The sequence below is a fragment of the Crocodylus siamensis genome, chromosome 4 (genome assembly GCF_052110815.1).
Source record: "Crocodylus siamensis isolate JL-2025a chromosome 4, ASM5211081v1, whole genome shotgun sequence".
NCBI classification, from domain to species: Eukaryota; Metazoa; Chordata; order Crocodylia; family Crocodylidae; genus Crocodylus; species Crocodylus siamensis.
Window position 1 is genome coordinate 49930656 of NC_143398.1, and position 23681 is coordinate 49954336.

General features: G+C 44.2%; 1 protein-coding gene across 11 annotated transcripts in view; it reads right to left on the minus strand.

Annotated features, from left to right (window-relative positions):
• FOXP2 (forkhead box P2) overlaps nucleotides 1–9552 on the minus strand; it is a 651774-nt gene extending 642222 nt beyond the window's left edge. For 5 of the 11 annotated variants that reach the window (XM_090042257.1, XM_090042255.1, XM_090042268.1 and 2 more), the window contains exon 1: nucleotides 8930–9551. The gene's annotated coding sequence lies outside the window, so the exon portion shown is untranslated. Of the gene's footprint in view, nucleotides 1–8929 lie in introns of all 11 variants that reach the window. The other 6 variants (XM_090042267.1, XM_090042263.1, XM_090042252.1 and 3 more) reach the window with 3 other exon arrangements.
• Between the last annotated feature and the right edge of the window lie 14129 nt (nucleotides 9553–23681).

Sequence of the window (23681 nt, forward strand, 5' to 3'; positions counted from 1 at the left end):
CTCTGCACAAGGTAGCAGCATGGGGAACACCTGTGTGTGTGGTGTGGAGCACCACGGACGTACCACACAGCTGTGCTTATCTGGATGTGGTTTACATGTTCATTTTGATGGCATAATCTGGCTCCCAAATACAAAGTCTAAACAAATATTTTTAAACAAGACACCTAGCAATTTTACAAGAAGTCATTTTTGTATTTGTTTAGATATATTTTATATACTTTCCTAATCAGCATTAACAGAAGAAAATTCAGGAATACTGTATTTACTTGAATCCAGGTTTTCCACCCCAATAAGCATGGGAAAAAGACAAAGCTGAACCACCATCTGCCCCAGGCCAGGACAGCTTCTTTGGTGGGGGATGCGGCATGCAGCTGGGGGAGTGTGGGGGGGAGGAATGGGAGACACCACATGTGTGGCTTGGAGGGGAAGCACAGGGGAGACCAGGCAGCCTTCCCCACAGTAGCCCCCTTCCCTCCCTTACTTTTGCTCTGGTCCTTCCAGCCCTGATTGGGCCTTGCCAAGAGCTGCCACTGGCTCCTCCCTACCTGGGCAAGGCTGAGGCCAGGTCAGGGCTGCCACTTTTGCTGACTGTCCTAGAGATACAGCAGAGCTACAGCAGAACGTAAGAGGCTGGGGAGGGGAGAGGAGGTGGGATAGGTAAGGGTCAAGGGAACAAGGAATGGGGGTCTGGCCCCTTGCCTCCCCTCCACAGCAGTGGATAGAATGAAATTAAGACAATGTTCCACTAATTAGATTCTTAAAATGGAAAAATATTTTTAAGTATATAAATTTTCCATGTACAGAATCTAATTATTGGTGGGGTCATCTTCTTAAATTCAAAGTAATCTTGGATTTGGGTAAACACAGTAAGTCAGCTACTATTTCACATGCTAAGCAAATCTTTAGCACTAGACACTATTCATACAAAAAACAGTTCAGCAACATCTTTCTCAACTAATTTCTCCCTTAATTCCTTTTTACAAACAGAAGCATTTCTAGCACTTTCCTTAAAAAATTCTTGAATACTCAATACAGTGATTTTATAAACTACTAACTATATGCATTCTACAACATACTTTTGCAGTTATTGTGTACTGCACACATTTTAGCTTTTCATTGGAAAAAAAAATCAGTACCTGCTTAGCCTCTACGTTACATTTATTGTGCTATAGACATGATAATCATCATTTCTGCTATAATCATATTTCCTCAGTTAGATTTTTTTTTACATAGAGACTATGAGAACTCTTTGGTATTGGGAAGAACATAACAGTTCATCAGCTATGCATGTCTTGACAGTCTGTGCATACCTGACTGCATTAGGGCTTTTGTGCTTTCATTTTTAGGTCATGCGAATACTGTAAGTACTATAATGAAACCACAATCCTGTCTCTGCTCTCTCACACAGAAGTGCCTTGAATCATAAATATTTCAATTACTGTTTTCTTAGCTCTAAAAGATATCACTTGTATTTTCTATAAACTCTTTCTTTAATTTTACCTCTCTTCCTCTTCCAAAGACCTCAGTCTCTCTTGTGACACCACAGCAAAGTGCTATTTAAATGTGCACTAAATAAAAAAGATTGACCTTCACTGCAACAAATACCAAGTAGCTTTCAAAAGGCACAAAATCATTAATAAAATTTAAGAAATTTCCTCAGATGAATCTAGAGTATAAGCCATTGATGGCATAAGCTGACACAGCTCTAGTTAAGCCAATAGAGTTTACTTACTTCCATCAGGAATGATTTTGGTCCCAGTTCACAAAAAATTAAGTTGTTCATTATTTCTTTCTTTAGAAGTCACAGTCCAAACTTATCTCACATGCAGTATTAAATAAATAAGGGTGATATGACTTTTCTTTTCTGTAAACCTGAGGTCTCTATGTATTTTCCTCACCACTTACTCATCTCCTTGTTTTTTGTCTGTTCTGGCTTCTAACCAATCTCATGTTTTTCTTGGCTCCTTTCCCTACACACTCCCCAGCTTTTTTATTTTGGACTTGTCACTCTTTTCCAAAACCACAGTGGCTTCCCACAGCCAACTCATCCCAATTTCCCCTGTATTATTTGTGAATGGTAAAGCTATACAGTTTTTGATCTAATTCCCAAACATCAAAAATCGGCAACTGCAGAGTTTACTACACATTCGTCACAGCTTCTTTCGCTGTTTAGGTCAAATACCAAAGAATGCAATGGAACCTGTAAATATTAATAATAATAGTGGCACAACAGAAAAAGCGAAGTGTCAGAAAAGAAAAGTTCTAAAGATTCAATTTTTAAAGGCTAGAATTAGGGTAGACTGAGAAGCGCAAGTCAAAATAGTATGTGCAGCATTTAATTTTTGGGATGCTGTTTTAGTCAGGTCTAAAACTGATTCAAAAAGCAACACGTATTTATTCCTTAATATCTGACTATCTAAAACAATGTGATTGCCCTTTGCTAGTTTTCATGGAGAGGGTCTCAGGTTCCACAGGCACACTGCATTTCTTAACATCTGTATCAGGATGGAACTAAACAGTTGATCCAGAAGCAAATCGGCATGGAAAATTGGCACTTCCCATCTCCATCCTTCTATGGAAATACACACCACAACTATCACTCTGGTAAAATTAATTTACAGTAAGTTCATTTTAAAAAAAAATATGTATGAATTACCACAACAAGTATACATATATTTAAAATACATTTCACACCATTTTGCTTCATTACAAATTTTGGGCTACTGTAGAGCTATGGTTTCAAGATTTTGTTTAATAATTTCACAGAAATGTTGTAAAATTTATCTCATTATCAGAGAAGAGTAACTTGAACAGAGTTGTTTCCAATCTCTCAAATTAAAATGCCATAAAACCACACAAAATCTTATTTAAAAAATATAAATATCTACCCATAGAAACTAGCTGGGGGGTTTTTTAAAAGAAATTGCCTAGACACAAGGAATTCAATTCTGCCTTAAACTGTAACTTAAAAAAAATAATGCCAATTTGGGAATGAAGCAAACTGGGGTCTAGCTGATTTTCTGCTTTCCTCACAGCATTATGGAGGCAAAAATAGATTAAGTAAAAGCCAGATTTGAAAATTAATAACAATAATTTGTGTGTATGTTTAGGGAGTAGCTCCCAAAAGTATAGGAGCCCCAGGATGCCATTTGTGCTGTGTGTGAAAAAGGAGAAGGGACTCTGATGTCTTCACAGACTGAGGTCCTCCCTATGCCATTTCAGAGGGTGGGGCAAAATGAATCAGAAGAGTAAACAAGAATCTACCCAGAGGTTGAGGTTATAGGGAAAGTGGCCTTTAAGCCACACAGGACCCACTTAAATGGCTAATGGAACAGAGTCAGGGTAGCTATCATGCCCCTTCCCAATGTTAAGCTCAAGTTCTGGCTTGTATGAATGCAAGTCTTCATTCACCTGCATGGCCTAATTGATTAGAAATATTTGCTATTAAGTGAAATTGCAGCCAAACATTTTATCATCAAATATCTATACTCAAACTATATTTAGTACACGGTATACAAGGAAATCACACTTGTCTTCTGCAGTAAACTTTCACAAAAAAAGTGTGTTATTGATAAACTCCAGACAGAGAACAGTCTCACCCTCTACCCTAGTTGTAGAAAGGACACCGTGATTCAATCACCAGCAACAAGAAACAAACCAAATTGCTAAAAAAAGAGTCTGCATCTACTCATATTCCACTCCTCAGCTTACTTTGCAATAAGACTTCATAAACTGATAAATATAATTTGTTCAATATTTATTTTAATTTCCTTTAGGATAGGAATGTAAAGCCCTTTATTAAAAAGCACCAACTGATCTAATTTTACTATCCCTTCTCTACATAACTTGGGATCTACTGTTCACATGCTACTCTGTATTATACCAAAACCACAGCATACTGCAGATGTGATTTTCACCTACTTGTGTGGTGGCAGCACAAGACAGCAGACTGGGAAGATTTGCACCTTTTTAAACTACATCAGAGATGTACAGCATAAACTTTCACAAGCAGAGGGCTTACTTCATCAGATGCTGTGAAGGGACTGCAGGTAACAAAGCTGCTAAGCAGAAAGCAATGATTAGGACACGAAATGTGGGTAGAGAAGGGGAAGGAAGAGGAGGGGGCACAGCTAAGATGCAAAGTGAGTAGGAAAGAGAAAAACAAAGCAGTTAACCTATTGAGGGACATACAACTTATAAAAAGTAATTCAAGTAATGGAATAAGCCCTAGTTTTGGTTGAGACCATACTTAACACAAACTAGCAATGCTCACTCCTTTTTCCTCCCCTATTCCCTACCCTTAACACTATAATCACTGCTTCTTTTTAGCAGTTCTGCTTCCTGCAGTCCCTTCACAGCACCTCATGAAGTAAACCCTCTGCCTAGGAAGGCTTATGTAATGCATCCCTGATGTAGTCTATAAAGGTGCAAATCTACCCTGCCTTCTACCTTAGTTCAGACTAACAGAGCTAACTACCTCTCCAGCAGCATGTGGGTCTTCACTGCTGCTCATATCTGAATTTCTGATACTAAAAAATCCTGAACTTCACATGCAAATCTAATAAAAATGAAGAAAGGGAAAAGAACAAAATAATAAAAATTCGTATCTGCAAACATCCACCTCTGGTGATAAATAAGAATAAACTTTTTAGACATTCTACAAATGAAAGTGTTATTAGGAATCTTAAAAGAGAAAAAAAGAGGTAACTAGTATTTTTAACTCTCCTGACCTCTCCCTCTCTCTCTTTCTCTGTTTTATTTTTGGAGGCTGCTTTAGCAAATCTTGAAAATCAGATCTAGAAATACCTTTCAATTTTCTTCAACAGCACAAGCACCTTCAACCTTTGTAGGCCCAAAGTGGAAAAAAAAGCTCCTAATTGAATATGGCTGGAATCTTAAGACTATCCAAGGTTAAGATATTGGGTAACTAACTTTTTCTATAACATCAGTTTAGTTCAGTTTCCATAGTGCCAATAATCTCAAAGTTACAATCTAGAAAAATATAAAGTCAAAATGGAGAAAAGTTAGGTCTAAAATGAAGGCTGCCCTTTTAACAAGGGATTGTTGAGAAGTATGCGGCAATTGGTATGAAAAAATTAGATACTTTACATTATTTCTAGTGCCACTAACTGTCACAAAGTTTAAAAAGAGTAATCAGTTTGAGTGCGCCAAAAATTAGTATTCAATTTTTGTAATGGACTTGATAGCATTTCTGAGATTCACAGTGATTTGCAATTTTCTCCACGAACAATCATACATACCATGAGTACTTCTTAGTGACCTGTGTCCTAAATCACTTTCAGTTCATACAAGAAAATGACCTCTTTATGACTTGACTCAGAGAGAAACAACATGACAATTCCCATCACTCATTCTGTTTCCAGCCACTACTAGAATTAAATTGCTCTGGAAAACCAGGGAGAGGAGGGGAAAAATAATACTTAGCATTTAATAAACATTAATTAATTCATCCTCACATCTGCCAGGTAGGTAGATAAGAGTCATTAACTTAATTTAGCAGATGGGAGACAGAAGTTAAGCAACATTTCCAAAGCCATAAAGTAAATCATTGGCAGAACTCAGGAGTTTTGGGCTCTTCTCAGTCCACGAGAATATAATACCTCCTGAACCATGCTGAATTAAGTGCATCTTCTCAAATGATCAAATTTGTTTTTCTATTTCAATTAAATCAAACCTGAAAAACAGAAGTGCACAACAATTTTTTTATTACATTAGGAAAAAAATCTTAAATGACACCAAGAATTAGTCTTTACTCTTAAAATATTTTTCAGATGCATTTCTATTTTAGAACTCCATTTAAACTATTTAAGCAACATGTGATTATTTAATGTTTTGAGTTTTAGTCATTTTTAAAACGTGAAATCAATACACCAATTGCATTTGTACACTTTCCCTCTAGCACTGTTAAACACTAGTATTGTTCATTTACTAGCTCATATAGTCCCTTTAATCTTTCAAGCACTCTATAAGCATCAACTTGGTTGGTGTTTAAAGAGACTTGTAATATATACAATGCTAAAATAACAGAAAAAAGTCACAAAACAATTAAGAGTTTATTTTATAAATGTCACACACAATGCATCACAAAAATTAAAAGTCACCCCTGCTACACAAAACCAAAGAAACCCACATATAAGGATTAACTTGCAAGTGTTTGAGCTCATTTTGTTAAAACCTCATGTAAATTTAATATGAGGCCTCATCTGAAGCAACTATTTTAGATAGTATATGTTGTTATCAAAATACATACCAGATTATGCATCACATTAAAAGCAACTAAATGATATATAGATTGAATATACAAATAGAATATTATATGTATTCTAAAAATACTTGCTTTGAAACCCTTTCCTATTCTTCAAGTATTTACTAATTTACTATTTGGGTAGTGAATTTTTTTTTTTCAGATGTACCACCAAAAAACAAACAAACACCCAGCAACACCATCATTTTGCCAACAACACACTACAAATTAGTTTCTTCTATGAATTGTTTAATTCATGCAAAAATAACTGATTATAGACACCAAATATGATGCTACATTTAAAAATATCCTCTCTAAAACACTAGAATCAATATCTTGCCCATGCAGGTTTAAAGTAACATTAAAGAAAACAGTTTATTAATGAACCATACTTTCTTCATAGTAATATTACTAGCAGCAATATCTTTTCCTTGGCAACTTTAAATTACCAGGTGTAAACACACACACACAACTCTTAAAGTTTATTTTTCATTTCACTTTCACAAGCTAACTCCCCAGTTTCAAAAAGTATTTAAGTTACCAAGGGCCTGATAAAGAGACTACTGATGTCCACATCAGGACCCCCATAGTCGTCAATGAGGTTTGGATCAGGCACTTAAAGCCAAGCAGCAAAGGAACATAATAAAAACTCCTCAAAAGGTACATTTTAAGTTTCTTTTATTATTAAAAAGTAAAATAAAAGCCCCTAAAAACAGAAATGCTGCTCAAGTGAAAAGTATTGTGGCTTTTCCTGTGGCTTTATTGCCATCCTCTTCTCTATTAAGAGATGAGACTATAAAATTTAGGGTAGGGATTTAACTTTAAAACTTTAGGGATTTAAATACACGCGTGCACACACACTTCACTAGCATTCTTTCTGGTCCAGCTACCATCATATGTCAAATCCTTTTTCTCACCAAGAACAATTACTCTCTTACAGCATGACCCAAAAGTTACCTCAGTCTTTCCCCCCCCTTCACTCTGACACCCAATTTAGACAGTTTACCAATGCTCAAAGTAATAAAGGATTATTCCTTTTTAAAACTGGTGTTCAACCTTAAAAGGAACTGACTGTTAAGACAGTCATGAGAAGCCTGAAACAAGTTTAACTTGTGAACAGAGGAAGAAAACAAAAACACTCTATGTCATCTTTACCTTGACCTCTTTGAGTTCAATACCTTGGCCATTTTAAATTCTAATATACAACAAGCAGCTTGTATTGATCTAGATAATAAGTGATATCCCGCTATGTGGGGTTTTTTCTGAAAGTTCTCATCTCCATCTTTTGGGTCACCCATATTCTCAAAAGTGTGTGGGGGGGGGTTCCCTCTTACAGGTGGGGTGTCCTAGAGAAACCTGAGCAAGTCTCTTAGCACCTGGTCTTTTCTTCCCTTTCCTGTCCTTCCCTCCCTCACAACCAAACCCTGCTAAGCTCCCAGCCCACTAGTTCTCAAGCTTTTCAGAATCAAACTTTGACAACTTTCTGTCTCTGACTATTCCTGATTTTCAAAAGCAAAATTCCAGGAGAAAGTTCCCACCACAAGCTATAACTGCCCCAGGAATCGCATAGGCCTGGCGTGATTATTTATTCATCTCTTGTATTAGGTTTAACGTTTTCTGTTGCTGTTATTCAAGGTTAACTCTAGCCGGCAAGTACATTTAAAAGGGATCGCGAAGGTGGAGGAGACCCAAGGGCGGCGGCGGGAACTGCCTGTGTAGGCAAGATCAAGTACCATGTAATAACCGGCCCTGGCCAGAGAGGGTAGATGGCGAACACCTTCCGCAGCAAAGCCCTCCGAGTGCACGTGCAGCCGGCCGGGCCAGCGCCCAGATCAGCGGCGAGATCACAGGTCCCCACCCTCCCCTGATGCACCTAGGGACGGGCCAGGGAGGCTGGAAAGCGGAGAGAGGTGTTTGTGTGCAAGCTTTACACACACACACACCCCCACACCCCCCCACAAAGAAGAAGCGGGGCATGTTTCTTTACGCGTGCCTAAATTTCCCTATAAAAAAAAAAAGGCAAGGCAGGGATGGGATGGGAATGAAAGCCCCCCTCCCACTGAAACAACATCATCCAGCAGAGCGTTTCAGCGCCCCGCGGTGCCTGCATTGTGCATCTGAACTAAAAGTTGGGCTTCAAGAAGAAACTCCATTTTGCACCAAGCGCTGCTAAAAGCCTAGCTGAAGTTTGGTAGGTGGCAGCGCGGCGCACACAACAGGGGATTCAATTCACATCGCAGCCTCCTCGGGAAGACACCGTGCGCTTCTCCTTCCTCGGGGGAGGAGGGGACTAGGGAAAAAAAGTCAACCCCTGGCTGCCCCGGTCCCAGTGCTCCCCCAGCCCGGATGCAAGACTTTTAAAACCACTTCAAAACTACAAGGCACATTAACAAACAACCCCAAGCAAGTTAGTCCCCATCTCACAACCTCCCCCCACTCCCGTCACAACTGTGACCCGAGGGGGGGGTCGCACAAAGTGACCCATTTGCAAGGAGGAAGCTTGACACATGTCACATTTTGCACCCACCGCGCTTAAGAGCTGCCGGAGCTGAAAAACTTTCCAGCAGCAGCGAGGAGAGGAGGAGGGGGAGGGAGAGAGGATGAAAGTAACAAGTCAAAGCGGGGACTTGAAGAGGGAGAAAAGGGAGGGGGGAGAAAACTTACCAAGAGGAGACAGTGTGTAGAGCGTCCCGAGGAGCTGCCACCGAGAGAGGGAGAGCGCGGAGCTGCACTGGCCCCCACACAAACAAACACACATACAAAGTCTTTGCAGGAGGAGGAGCAGCTGCCGCCGCCGCCGCCGCCGCCGCCGCCGGGACGCGCGAGCAGAGACACGGGAGGGAGGGAGGGAGGGCCGGGGATTAGAGGAGAACGACCAGCAGCGGCGGCATCAATGCCTGGGCTGGATGATCCTCCGCGGGCGGAGCCGGCTCCGCAGCCCCGGGCAGGGGCAGGGGCAGGGGCAGGCGGCGGCGGGAGCGCCGCGTCTCGCGCTTTCTCCGAGGCTCGCGCCGTCTCGCGCTCTCCCTCCCTCCCCCGCGCGCGCGCGCGCGTGTGTGTGTAAGCGGGGGGGGGGGTGCAGAGAGAGTGTGTGTGTGTTGTTGAGCAGGCAAAAACAACACGGCTGTAAGCGCAGGAGAGGAAGCGCTCACATGACCGCCAAGTGGCCTGCACAGAAGTGCTAATAATGCTCTCGGAAACGCGGCGGGGGGGCGCGAGTTGCAGCACAAAAAGTGGAGAGTGCTTGGCCGGGCAGTGCCCCTCCGGCGCCTTCCCCGGCGCCTCCTCCGCGGGCAGGGAGCCTGGTGGAGCACAATGCGGGAGCGCGGCGCCCGGCTTGACGTCAGGTCCACCTGCTCCTGCTCCTGCTCCTGCTCCGCCCGGGAAGTTGTTTGCTCCCGTCGCCCCGCGGACTTGGCGGCTGGAGCAGACAGGGAGAAAACAAAGCCCAAAGTGGTGCCGGCAGCGCCGAGCGGCGGCCCCGGGGGCAGTCCACCCGCGGCGGGGAGGGAGTGGGGGTGCCGCCTTGCGGGCCACGGGCTGCAGCCGCCCTTCCCTTCCCGGGGGCGTCGGGGCTGCGCGGTGCTGGGGGCTCGCACGGGCCAAACCCCGGGCCCGGCTCCGCGCACCGCGCTGGGAGAAGCGGCCCGGCCCGGGCGCCGGCTCACGCTTCCTGGGCGCCGGCAGCCTCGGTGGAGAGGGCCGGGGCGGCGGGGGCGCTGCTCGCTGCCTCCGGTGAGGGCGCTAGGAACGGGGCCCCGCCGCTGTCGTGCCCCTGCCCTCGGCCTGTCGGCTGCGTCCTGGCTGCGGGCACTTAAACTTCCTATTTATTTTTTTTTGGTAGACATTTGAATTCGGTTTAATTGTGAATCACTTGCTTCAAGGTCTTTGGTGGATAAGGTGCATTCCCCTCGCCCCCAGCACACCCGCCGCCCCCCGTTGTTCCCAATGGAAACCAGCTGCTCGCTCGGCTATTTCTGGGGGCAACAATGAGAAGTGACGAGGCCGCGGGAACTGGGGCACCCAGAGCCGCTCCGCGCCCGCGGTTGCTCGCCGAGCTCCGCCGGCTGCAAGTGTCCCCCGCTCCCCCCTGGCCCGCGGGGCCGTTCACGAGCGCGCACACAGGAGGACAAGAGAGTTGTCCTCGCCTCCAGAAACAAGAGAAACTGAGCCCGTCTTCTCCGATCCGGGCTTCTCCCCCGGCGCGGGGTCCTGGCACTTGCTCTGGCGCACGGGAGCTGGGGGCGGGGAGCGAGAGGAGCCGGGGGGCGCGAGCCGCCTCGCCAAGGGGCCGACAAACGAAGAGGCGAGAAGTGGAAAGTTGAGGCTCGGTGTTGTATGTAAAAGCTGCTTCTCTCTCCAGCGAAGACCTGAAGCCATTCGCAATTAAAGTGAATTGAAGCACCTCCACGCACACACTCGAAATGCTTCACTCACACACTTGAAACACCTCAACCAGACGCGCATATTTGAAACGCCTCACACATACCCTTGAAACTCGTCAAACCCACACACGTATCCTTGAAGCACCTCAAACATGCACACACAAAGCGCCTCAAGCGTACACACACACACACCCTTGAAGCGCCTAACACACACTCGTACCCTTGAAACGCCTGAAACACGCGGACACTTGAAGCGCCTCAACCACCCCCTTGGCTGCTGCTACTCTGCGCGCACTGCGCGGCTCTGCTCTGCCCGTCATGCCTCGGGCACAAATGAAGGTTTCATGCGCGGTGCTGGGGATTCCCACCAGCACTCCGGGCCTCCCTCCGCCCTGAGATGCACGAGGAAACCCACCGGAGGGCTTGACTTAGGCGTAACTCCCGTCGAGGCAGGGTCCGAGAGCCAGGACGGAGACACGCCGTGACAGAGCGGCTGCAGGCTGCACTGAGGTGCGGGGCTCGCGGTAGCGAAAGCCGCCGGTGCCGATGAGGCACAAACTACCCACATCAAGTAAAACTTGTCCGCGCGTGGAAAACCCGGCGTGTGCCGGGCTAGGAAAGGGCAGGGAGGCAGCAGACTCCGCTCCCACGCTTGCGGTTTGCACCGTGGACGAAGACGTAGGGGCGGGTCTCAAGAGGGGCCCCGGCCCCACACCCCTTGGCCGGTGCCGGAGCGGAGCCCTGCGCTGGCCGTAGCCGTAGCCGCAGCCGCAGCGCTCGGGCCGGGTTCGCGAGGTGAAAGTTCAGCCCGAGGGCATGCACACTCCTGCCATCGCCTGCCCCGGGAGCGCGGGGCTTGCTGATGGGTGGTCGTAAAATAAATTTATTTGCTCCTTACGATGCTTTTGTCGTCCTTCCCCCGCCCTTAATTGCCCAAGTTCCCAATAAACCGGGCTGCTTGATTTCGCGTTAGTTTGTGAGCACAGTTGCGGCACGGATGCGTTTCAGGCTGCCAAGAGCTCCCAGCGGCTCACAACAAAAAGTTTCTGGGAACAGCCAACTTGAGAAGTCCTGAAAAGAGAGAGCGGGAGGGGAGGGGAGCGCGGCCGCCCCTGCCCCTGCCCCTGCCCGAAGTGCACCCGAGCCCCGCAAACGAAATCCCCCCGGGCGAAGGGCACCGGGCGACGCGGCGCCGGGGGCGCTGGCAGGGCGCGGGGGCGGCCCTCTCGGCCGCGCCGGCCAGGCAGAAGCCGGCGGCATCCCGCGGCGAGCCGGCTTCTCCCTCCCGCCTCTCGCCGTGCGTGTCCAAGCACCCGGCCAGCGGGAACTGTTTTGCCACGGGATTGTTTGAAAGAAAATCCGCAAGGCAAACAAAAAAAGAGGGCCGGCTCCGGCTGGCGCCCAGCCAGCGCTCAAGTTCGTTTGCCATGTTCCCGGCCCCTGCTCCCGGCGTGAAATCAAACATCCCGAGTGAGAAACCCGCGCGGGTTGACCCCCCGGAGAGCCGCGGAGGACAGGCGCTAGCCCCCTGCAGCCCCGGCTGTCCCGAGCCTGGCTCCCGGGTCGGTCCCCGTCCTGCGCTGCTGGGGCGCAGCCTTTCCCCTCTCCCCGTCCTGCGCTGTTTGAAGGACATTTCAAGTCTCACTCCTCCCCATTGTCACAGTCTGACAGCCTCCCTTTGTAGCCGGTCTGAATGCAGGGGGTGCAACAGGACGCTCGGCCGCCTAAATGGGTTGGCGTTAACTGGCGTGGGCAGCCTGCAAAAAACTTCGAGCCAAGCAAGCCCACACGGCTCTGGCTCTTCTGAAACGATGCCACGACGAAGGCTTAAACTATCACTTGGCTTTCTAATGAAAAAGGCTGCTGGGTTTTATTTGTTCCTGTTTACGGTTTGAGATTTCATCTGCGCATTTGTATTGTATTTCTCGCCTCACATAAACCACTTGGAAACGTCTTCCTTTAATTAATGTAATGTATTTTTCCCTGCAGCTGGCAGCATTAGGTGTAGATCAGATTCCCACTCTCCATGATGATTGTTTTCTTGTTCCCTTTACAAACAAACAGCCTGCTCTTCTACGGATGCATTTCCCCTCACTTCCCCACGCATTGTTCCAGACAGTTTGGAAAGGGGAGAAAAGACTGTTTTTAACCCAAGCCAAATCAAGGAAACTCTGTGTTACAACATCAAAGTGAGCGGAGAAGTTACAAAATTGGTGGAGTTACACCACCATCTGTCGTTAAGCTTAGGGACTACAAAACTTCGGAGGTATAATAAATCTTAATCAGAGTTGGCAACTCCCCCCACCCCCTTCCAGAAATCATGCACCGTTTCAGGATCGCTTTTCCAGTATTGTTCATCTAACAAGAGTTTGAGAGAACAAGCAAGGTGTGTAAATTCCAGATGCAAATGCATGTGAGCAAACATGTTTCTTGCCAGTTACCATGCCTGCTTCCTGAAACCAGAAGAGTACATGCCACACCTGATGGCCTCCAAACAATGCCTTGCAAAATGGACAATCATCCCGACTCCAACCTATTCCTCCCACACACTATTGTACCTACTTTTATGAAGAAGTGAGGCCCTGACTAGCTGTTACCAGATGTGTGAATTAGTTCCTTCCATCATGTAGCCTGAATTCTGAAGCATGTGTAAATCTGTTAGATGTTAAGCAACTGGCTAGTGAAGAGGAATACGCAAGAATAAAATCATTAAAATAATACTTAAAATCAGTTGTGTCCAAGTTCTACTACTAATTACTCTTAGTAACTGAAACCACATGCTACTGGAAACAGTGTTGTTAGATTATAGAGGAGAATGCCTTAGCATTATTGACTAGAGTCATCTACTGGGGAAAACTGGCAACATAAATGGTCTTCATCAAGCTCCAAGTCTTTCTAAGTTTTCTTTTCATTTTTTAATTGAAAGGCCTTGTCAAAGTTCCTACTTGCCATAACTTAGAGGTAGAGAGAAAAGAAAACCAGAGAAAGAGGGCATAATACTTAAGCATCTCAGGGTTCCTTGCTCTCAGAGGAAGCTGAGGACACTAAAGCAGAAAATAATTATTTGCAGAAAGTTACAATGGAAGTTAGCCAGATTACAGAATTATTTTATCATAGTTCCTATTTCAAGGCATGTGAAAACAGTATTAAGCTAAAATTGGCAATCTGTATCCAGAACATTTTAAGACAACCATCATCTTGCTGTCTTTCAGATTGTGTTTCTCCAATTGTAGAAAACCTCAGCTCAGTACCATGTATTCAGACTGACATTTTGCAAGTGTATATCATCCTTGTACTGTAATTAGCATTAGCCACCTTCAGGGTGCTTTGGCTACTTTTAAGTGAATATGACAGTTTAATGGATTAATGTAAATCCTGTTTCCCAATCTAATTTCTTGACACACTGAAAATAAATTTATTTTATTTCTGTTGATGCTTGACATGATGGGTTCACTTTCAGCTTGACATTCCCAGAAAGAGACACATTTCAGTTCCATAAAACAAGAGAGCCTGTGGATGAAGCACTACAGAGAAACATTTCAACCTTCCTGTCCCATGCATTATTTACTAAGTGTTCCAAAATAATTTCCCTCCACTCCCTTATTTTTTTACCTTCACCATAATCAACTAAGCTCTTTGAGAGTATCACCTCAGAGTAAAAGGTTCCCAAATTAGGGAAGACAGATGGTCTTTAGGTAATTCACGGAAATCTACTGATACTTTCTCTGGTTGGGCAGATAACTAGGCCTTTACAAATGACAAGTGATGCACCAAATGTGCAAGCAGTTTGATAAGCTCTACATTCAGCTATTGATTATTTCCTTCAATATTTGTATTTCTTGCTATTTAAAGTTTTCTTAGTAAGACTATTGACATAATAAGGGTGAGAGCCAATAAAAACTGAGCACCTAAACAGTTCTAGCATAACTAAATTATAGATGTCTATCCCCCAGCATTAAACACTAGGCTCCCTATACAATACATTGGGAAACCTTACAAGGTTGTTCCAGAAGAAAAAAAAAAAGCCACCACACCAAAAAACAAACCACTCATGGGAGGCCACCTAGAGCTAGCTAGAGGAACTATTAAGCATGAGTGTGTCTGCAATCATAACCCCACACATCTTCAGAGTTTAGGCCTTTAGGAAGGCTGGGAGAGTTGCACCTCCATCCACTCGGGATGACTCCAACCATTTACAACTGTTCCTTTAAAAATCCAAAAACCAAAGCAGGGTTGATAGGCTTCCTTTCATAACAAACTAAAATTAGAGCTGTCTGCCTTTCAAAGAGCACCCTGATGTTCAGAGAACTTGCCCATGAAGGGAAAGGCCTGGGTTCTAGGGGCATGACAACAGTCTCTCCCAGTCCGGTGCCCTAACCACTCAACCATAAACTTAGGCTCCTCCTTACTTGTTCTTCTGGCTGCATGACTCGTGCCATAAAGTGACCCGGCTTTATCAAAAGGTTTGGAGGTTGCCCCAAGACTGCAGGTACCAAGGGACCTTTTGCGTCAAAAAGAGAGGACTTAGCAATTTAGGTATCTCCAGAGTTAAGTGACCAGGGGTTTTCAGAGAGCAAGGTTCAGCTATTTATAGGTTACTGATTAAGGCAGTCTCTTGGGAAGTTGAAGATATACATTTGAATCTCTTCAGGATAAAATGGCATAACTCAGGTCTCCCATTTCCAGGGGCAACTGCTCTAATAACTAAGGCATTGTATAAATGGCAGTGGTATTACTGACACCTCCTCCTATAGCCATGTTTAGAAAGAGACTGACTACAGTTGCTCTGTTTTGTATTAATCTCAATTCTGTTCATGTGCTTTAAGCTTATTCTGAGAACACCCCTCAGGGTACTCAGGTGCCACTCCACCTAAATTGTGAATGGAAATGAAGCTTAGAGAGAGCTAGGCAACTAGAACAGCCTGGGGCAGTTCTGAGCATGTGCACAATATAAGACTTGAAGTACCAAGGGGCCTTTTGGGTCAAAGGGAGAGAGGCACCTTGCAATTTGGGTATCTGCAAAGTTAGGTGATTAGGGGTTTTCAGAGAACACGTCTAAACTTACACACCTAAAAAGTCTGCCTCAGTCATGCTTTAGACACTTCTCTTTCTGAATCTGGCCCATTAAAGCAAGAACTCAACTGCAGAACAAATACTCAAAATTACTAGAAAATAAAAACCGAAACAAAAAATATAGCCGTTCAAACCTGCTCTCAGTGAAAGCAACACCAGCAATACTGAAATGAAAACATGTTCACATTACAAACCTTCTGTCAGCTGACTGCAGCCACTACAGGGAAACCATAGAAGATATGTACAAACCCATGCATAGGTGGACCTAAATTTTGAAAGGGGGCAGGGGTTCAGGTGGTGTGGTGCATCATTGAATACAATAATAAACACATTTTTCTCCAGGTAAAAAGGAACTGGAAGCTTTATTTAAATGCTAGGGACCTGTGGGGTATGTTATTCACTTCAAGATTGAAGAGAAAAACAAACATAAGAATATGGGGAATGCATGAAGCAAACAACAAACTGGGCAAAAAAATAAAAGAAAAAGAAAATTTGTTGTTTCTTTAGTCCTGTTCTAGTTGGAATTACAATGTTTATCTAAATCCAAGACAACTTTGAATTTACTGCAACCCAACCCTCTGATGATTAGGAATCTATACCTGGAAATATATAAATCTGTTACAGTTTTCCATGTATAGAATCTCCTGCTGTTGTGTCATGGAAAGCAAAGGCAGGGGGAGAGGCTAAATTCTATCCCTTGCTCCCTCTCCCTCTTTCCACCTTGCTTGCCTTCCTGGCCTTTGCCACCCCCTCACCCCCCGCATGCCTGTGCCCACCTCGCTGCCACTTGCTCCTCCATGCTACCTGCCCCCTTGGGCTTGCGCCTGCCCCTTCCCCAGTACCTGTGCCTATGTGCTGCCCCTCCCAACTCCCTGCGCTACCACCTGTTCCCCCACCATGCCGAGCCCCCATGTCCCTGCACCCCCACCCCTGCCCCCCAACTGCTTACTTTCTGCTGCTCTGCTCTACTCCAGCTCCAGGGCAGACAGAGTCCCTGGACCAGGCCAGTAAAAGGGGTAGCAACACCTCTGGGCCTGACTGGGTCAGGACTGGAGTCAGAAAAGCAGGTGGGTTGGGGGAAAGACCTCACAGTGTCCCCCCTGAGTTGCACAGGCAGTTCTCCCCTACACTCTCCCTCCCTCTCTACTACCAGGTCTTGTCTTAGATTTGACTAAATCCAAAAACCTCACCTAGGCTTTGAGTAAATACATTAAATGTACATTTATTTCAGATTCATAACACAGAATCTAGCCATCTTGAGCATCTTGATGCATTCAATGCTTCACTGAAAGTCAATTCCACACCTGAGTGGATGTTCACCTCAGTTCATGTTTCTGCACCTGAATTAATTTTTTTGCTAGTTAAAAACAGTCTGCAGAGCTGTGAAATAGAAGCTGCAGTAAATGGAGCAGATATCAGGCAGAACAATTATAGGAGAAAGGACGGTTTAATAAAGGGAACATCAAGATCATTAAAAAAAGGAGAGAGCGCTAACACCTACAGAATTAAGAGTTTAGAAGGAATCACCTATATTATATTGATCCACGAAGTCAAGTGACTCCTTCACCACTGCTTGAATAGAAATGCACCACTGCCATGCACTTAGTTTAAAACTTTGGGTGGACCAGGAATCAAGGGGGTGAAAAAGTACAACTGCACCACTGCCCTTCCCCCCCACCCATAACAGCTTCTCATGGCAAGCGTGCCAGATGAGTGTGCAGTGCACCCTGGGAGTCACCAGCTGTTAAAGGGGTCAGAAGAATTGGCAGACAGTGCAATCATATCCACATGATTTTACTGTCAGCTCCAGATATCAGCAGATGCCTTTACTTACATAGTTTGTGTTCCTCTACTGGAAGAGAGAAGAGATTCTGCCAATACACGGAGCAAAGCATATGGATACACTGCTACTACGCTAACCTTAGATTTTAGGTAAAGATCCTCAACCACCCGTATTAGGTAGTCACATACAAGAAAGCTTTATTTAATCAAAGGTAGGAGAAGTTTGAAGGCTGTTAAACTTTTTAGTGAACCAATACAATAAAGCCTATGGGCTAATGTTATAAACATGCACACAATTATGTAACTGTATAGGAGTTCAATGGAAGATAAGAGCAAAGGTTAGGAGTCAGGATTGGGTATTAGGGCCGGCATCCACAAAAGTCATGCAAGTACTTAAAATAGGCCTTTGAAACATGGGCATAGTCCACGCTTTTAATCCTCAAGGCACCAGCCTCAACCATAAAGCACTTGAAGTTTACAGACACTTAGGGCACATGTTTTTTTTCCAGTGAAGCTCCAAAAGTAGAGGGTGCTCCAACCCCACACTAGGCTATAGGTGGTTAGGGCATTTTTCATGGAGGCAGAAAATGTGGGTTTGAACCCATTCACACTAAGCAGGGTAAGTATATATCCCATAGGTATATCCCCATAGGCCAGACAAGTGCACCAGTCACTGGGTTTCTGTATAAAAGGAGAGAGTCATCTCCATTTCTGCTCTTCCTCTGCCATGTTTTGAAAAAAGGAATGATTTCTGCTCCCCCCCTCCCTTTTTTTTTTCCAAGAGACATAAGGGCTATAGACAGACATTACACACAAACCAGTTTAAGTGATCAGAAACTGGTTTAAACCTGTAACAGACCATAAGTTCAGTGCGCATAAACCAGTTTCAAAATAGCTGAAACTGATTTAAGATAAACCTTATTGAATGTAGTATCAGACTTAACTGATTTGGGTCGAGCCAGTTTATGGAACTTCTGTCAAAGATCCTTTCATGGTTTAAGTTAAATCAGAGTCCCCAGCATCCCAGCATCCTTTTAAGCCCTGGGCTGGGCTCTCTGCTCCAGAGAACAGGGCTGGCCCCGCTCCTTTTAGCCGGAGCTCAATTGGAGACTGCAGGCACAGCAGGGTCTACCTGGCTTCCTCCTGCCCCTGCACATCCCCCCCCCCCCTCAAGCAGGTATTCTCCCTGGGGGCACCCATCTCCCACAGCATGGATGCCAGGCCCACAGACCCTAGGCACGTGGTATGCTAACTAATGCTGAGAGGTGTCTCCAACGTCACTGGGACAGGCAGACAGAACAGTATCCCTTTAAGGTTTTTTGAAGTTAATCAATAGGTCAGCAGGTGACGTCCCTCCTTCCTTCCTAGGAAAAAAGCTGTCTAAGAAGAGCTTGAACTAATGAGAGAGTCTTCTGTTTTATTGATGGGCTGATAAATGCTTTGCTAGCCACTCCCTGCTGGCTCCCTCCCTGTCAGGTTTGCAGACAGTATGAAGCAGCAGGAAGAGGGAGATTGAAAAGCTCAGTATCATCAACATAAGCATGCACAATCCCTCTTTGCCTCAGAGTGCTAGCCTAGGGTCAGGGTCAGGAAAAAGTCTGAGATGCTGCAGGTAGAGTGGGGTTTCCAACCCTCCCTAATCAGAGGTCCTGGTGGGGCCAGGCCACACACCACCAGCACTGTAGAAGGGAAGGAAGGGCTGCTATAATGCCCCCAGCTTCTAGCCTGAGCCAATGCAGGCATGTGCTTGTATTTCTTCAGTCCAGAGGGAATGTCTACACAGGTACAAACTGGTTTAACCAAGGCAGGTTAAACTAACCTGCAAAGATTGAATCAATTCAGGCTTAGGCTATTTGAATATCTGTCCTTAGCCTTAGACACTTAAACCAGGAGAGGATTCAGAGCAGACTTTTAGCCCGTAGGTGCCTCATACATCCCGGAGTTAGGCACATAATCCAGGTTTTGAGATGTAGCCCTCTCCAGTATTTTATCTCAACTAATTTCAGAGGTTACCTATTCAATGTCTATTGTGAATTCCATTCTGAAATGCCTAGCTTTCCTCAGAAGCAAGGTTTTTTTGTTTGTTTTGATGATAACTTTTATTGGACCAACTGTACAGTTAGGAGAGAGACCAAGAGGAAAAAGTTGTTAGTGCCCTTCTTTCTTGCATATTTACTGGACCATCACAGCAATAATTTTATGTAATATCTCCCCCAACTATACAGCTGGTATAATACAATATACCACACACAAAAAGCACAACACATTCTTGAATGTTATTGGACCATTATGGATGCTATACCATTGCAGCCCTACCAGAACATGGAGGATACATTATCCTCATGCATTGGACAGGCACCTAATCCAGGGAGGTATTTAGATTCAAAGGCATGTAGACACTGTTAATACCTGAACTCTCATTGAAATTGAGATGTCCAAGTACATTTTGAATCTAGTCCCAGATCCAAAAGTTAGGCATGAGTATCTACATTATAGCCTGCATATATCCCTTTGTAGATCTAGCCTATGATAGCAAGGCCTATTTTCTTGTAGGTTCCAGTAGTATACCCATTGTTAAGAGGATGGTTAGCTACAGGAGTTTTCACCAGTCAAGCAAATTCATCCTATAGAAGCCCTAGTCAGGAAAGCTACAGAAACTCATCCTCAGAAAGGGCAATTTTTAGATAACTTACCATTCAGATTTTAGTTACATAATTTTGTAGTACAAAGGCAGCACTGGAACTTGTTAAACAGGTTAACATTGAAACATAGTAAGAAGACCAACTGAAGGCTGCCTTCTTACTCAACATACTCCTCACTCTGTTTCAGTCAGTTTTCCTTAAATAGTAATTAAATAGTTTTTTTTCCCCACTGACAGTGGTTCTGTAAAGTGAAGAGAGCTAAGAGGGAAGAGAATACAGTTCAGAGTCAATCAACCAACCAACACATTTGGAGACTAGGGCACACTACATCCCATTAGTTGCCTCCCTCTCATACAACGATTAAAATGCTACACAGGAATAATAAGCAGCTCAGAAAAACAGTACTTTGGGATAAAAAAAAGAAAATGCATAAAGAACAAGTTCCATCTGTAGTTTTAGGGGATTCTGTTAAAGCCAAGTGCCTTACAATTTTAAATAAGAGGAAACTGTTACCAGAAACTCCCCATAGTCACAGCAATATTGCATTTTGGTAAAAAACTTCACTTTTTCCAGAGGCAACCTTCCATGAAACTCCAGCCACTTACCTAAATCCTATTTACAATTCTCAATTTCTGCTCCCAGTTCTGGGCTAGCTTCCTCTCTTAGTCCAATCACTATTCACTTAGCTGCTGAATGCCATTCTCCCAAATAAGAGTCTCCAGCTGAGGTTTGATATAGTATTTGGAAAGCAGGAGCCAGGGTTTTAACCCTTTGTCTGCTTGAACAAATTGTACTGACTTCCAAAGTCCAGGTATCCGATGCTTTCTATACAAGATGTACACACCTTAGCCCAGTACATTTACCAGAATTCCTTATTCCCCATTCACAACATTTAAGAAAATTATGGTGAGGAAAAACACAGAGGTTTTCTAATTACAACGAACAGTGTCTCCATCAATATTTGCGCTTTCAAAAGTGTTGAGAGCATTCCTCCTATTCAGGAAATAAAGATACCTGATTTTCAAAAAGCCTCAACACAAATTTTGAAGTCTGTCCAGAAATGAAAGAGTGGGAGCTTCTAGCTCTTCAAAATCTGGCCATCACTTAAGGACTGAAATAGCAGCTGACCTCTTAAAATCTGGTCTCAATTTTTGGTGCTGAGCACTTGGAATTCTGGATTTGAGCTTATTTGAAAGCTCAGCTTGATAGTTTCATGCTGTGCCACAGGAACACAAAAGGAACCTTTATTTTGTGTCTTCCTCACCTACCCAGGAATAAGGGAAAATGAGTAAGGGAAAAACAGATGTTTCTAAACAAAGCAGATTAACTGTGGTAGCTGATCTACTTTATTGGGTGAAACGCATGTTGTCCATTCTCCTGCATTGAGGGGCCCAATGCAGGACAATGGATGATGCATTCTCCTTGCCCAGGGATTCCCTGCATTTCCCACTAACTTGGAGAATCCCTGGAGCCTTGTGCCTCCACACCAGAACCTGCACTAACCCACATCTCTATGTGAAGCATAGGTGGGTGTGGATCATGGTGCAAAGCAGCCCAGAACCTGGGGAATCCCTGGCACCTGGTAACTCCGTTTCAGGACCCATGCCAATCCATGTCTCTGCATGAAACACAAGTTGGTATGGATCCTGGCAAGGAGGGACAGGGTGCTATGGGACCCAGGGAATTCCCAGCATCCTGTGCCTCTAGGTTGGGACCTGTGCCAACCCATTTATCACTTAGGCATGGGTCAGTATGGATCCAAGCATAGAGGCACAGGGCACTGGGGATTCCTTGTGTCCTATGCCTCTATGCTGGGATTTGTGTGGGCTTTTCATGCTTTTGGAGATGCACCCCTGGAGATCACAGAGTGGATAATCCTTACTTTCCCTGTTTACAGGGAGTACCTAGGGCACACCTCTACAAGTAGGGAAAGCTGGGCAGATACTGTGGGGGCTTGAGAGGCCTAGTTATGTGTGGGAATTTCCAGAGTGTGCAGGATCAGGAGCACCTGATCAGAGTGTTCAGGGAATTTCCAGAGTGTGCAGGACTAGGAGCACTGGTGGCAGCTGGAGAATGTGGACAGCTCCAAGCTGCCTGCACTCTCCCGTCACAGAGCAGATAACCATAGCAAAGGCAGAACTATTTAACTCTAACCACTAACCACAGTAAAGTGGCACTATTTATGCTACAAAGGGTAGGGCTATTTATTTGCTTTCCATTTGTGCCACCATAAAAATTTTTATGATGGCACAAATGCGATGTCAGGTGACATCTATTTCTATCTTAAGTGTCCCATGAGGAGAAAGATACTTCCTAGTGTTCTCATCCTGCTCAGATGTATGCACACTTCTCCCTTGTAACAGTTCAGTACATTTAACATAACAAGTGAACTAGTTCCTTTTATTGTGATGCAGGTTTGAGAAAGACTATTCTAGGGATGCTCTGGCAGTTTATATTAATTGATTTTAGTGACAGCAGGACTGCAACTTCAATGTAAACAGTACCTAAAGTCTTCTAAAAGACTAGGCTGATATTGTGCAGCATCAAATTATAAATTCTTTGGTAGCTTCAGGTACACTGAAAAAAAGGAGGGCTTTCATTAATAAATAAGAAAAAGTGATATGTCAGTAAAGTAGATCTTATAAATATTATTTTCAAATTTAATTTATTCTACACTGCTTCCATTTTTCCCTCATTTCATAGAATTTTAATTTGAAACTGTGTAACTACATCATAGAATTTATAAGGAACTACATCATAGAAATTTAACTACATCATAGAATTTAGAATTCAGTTGGCATTTGGACATTTATGAATCTTGCACAATGAAAAGGATGAATCTTTCCTTCCCCAGATCGGATAGACTGAGGTGATATTGAATTTAAAAGTTGCAGAGGAAGTGTGAGGTCCTAGTTTGTCATGAAAGCAACCCAAAATAACAACTAGTTGCCTCACTGACCTTCTGCAATATTCATTGATGTACTGACATTGATGATAAGAAAATTACCATGGCAGGATGCTTGTGTTAAAATCCTCAGCACTGAGATAGTTAACCCTAATAATAAAAGGGGAGGATGAAAAGGGGAAACAAATGAGCAAATAAGCACTCATTTAGCACAAAATCAAGATGTTGAGAGCAAAATTAATCAAGACACCAAAGGATGTGAAAAAGAAGAAATGCTTTAATTGCCTGTACACCAATGCTAGGAGCCTAAGTAATAAACAAAAGCAATTGGAATGGCTCATGTATGAGCATAAATTTGACCTAGTTGATATTATTGAAACCTGGTTGGAAGATATGCATGACTGGAATTTTAAAATCAATCACTATAACTTATGTAGGCAGGACTGAATAAGCACAAGAGTGGAGTCACACTATATGTAAAAAATGGCATCACCTGTTTTTGAATCACTAACTCAAAAGCACATGATTATTAATGTTTATGTATTAATATCCTAAAAGAAAAAGCACAAGTTGAAATACTAAGTGCTTTCTACTTCAGAGTATCAAATCACACTGGAGAATAGCAGTGG